We start from the raw sequence: 965 nt of genomic DNA on the forward strand, positions 1-965 counted from the left end.
TTTTTCAAATATGGTGTGAGCCTTCGATTTGCATCTTCTTTGATCTTCCCTTTTGGTACCAATGACTATTACTGTTACTGTGTTTATGCTTGAAAATGTGATTTTAAATATGCTTCCTGAGCCAGTTCAAAACTCAAAGTAAAAGAGAAAAAGATACTGAGAGTTCTGTGATGATAGTTTTAATAAAGGTTTTAAGATATATATTTAAATTGGGTTTCATGTTTTTTTTTTTTTTTTTTTATAGCTGTCCAAGTAAAACATATCGCGTTAATGCATTATCTTATTAATGCCAATAATTTAACGCACATTAATCGCAATTTTATTCCTTTTTTTAAGGCATCTGTGATTCATCAGGTCAGTTTGTACGTTTGGTGCTACCTTTAATAATGATTATTAGAAGTTCTGGCAGCAGCTATATTTAATGACTCTAGCATCATCTTCAATACTTGAGAATCCACTGCATGTCTAAAACTGAAAAGGTTAAACATAACTGACCCTTATTATGCACCGTGTTTTTTACCTCTATCGAGTCATCCATAACGAAAGACAAAGTCCCAGATCTACAGTACCAGGACATATACAACTACTTCATTGTCTTTCCTTTCTCTTACTCGGGGGAATCTTTGAGGGCCTGCAAAAGTCTGGAGGGGTACAAATGGACGACGTGGATTCGTGGTAAACCTTCAGCTTTGGTGTTGATATGCTGAAGATAGCATCATTTCAATTAAATTCAACTTTATTTATATAGCGCAAATTACAACAATAGTCATCTCGTAGTGCTTATACAAATATAAACTTCTTCAGAAAAAAAAAAACAACAAATTCACATGAACATGCATCTGCTACAGAGGGGGGTAAAACATCCTTTTAACGGGAAGAAATCTCCAGCAGAACCAGGCTCAGAGGTGGCAGCCATCTACATCAACTGGCTGGGGTTAGTGGAGAGAAAGAGGAGACCAGAACAG

Source organism: Gouania willdenowi, chromosome 15 (assembly GCF_900634775.1).
Source record: "Gouania willdenowi chromosome 15, fGouWil2.1, whole genome shotgun sequence".
In the NCBI taxonomy this organism is placed as follows: domain Eukaryota; kingdom Metazoa; phylum Chordata; class Actinopteri; order Blenniiformes; family Gobiesocidae; genus Gouania; species Gouania willdenowi.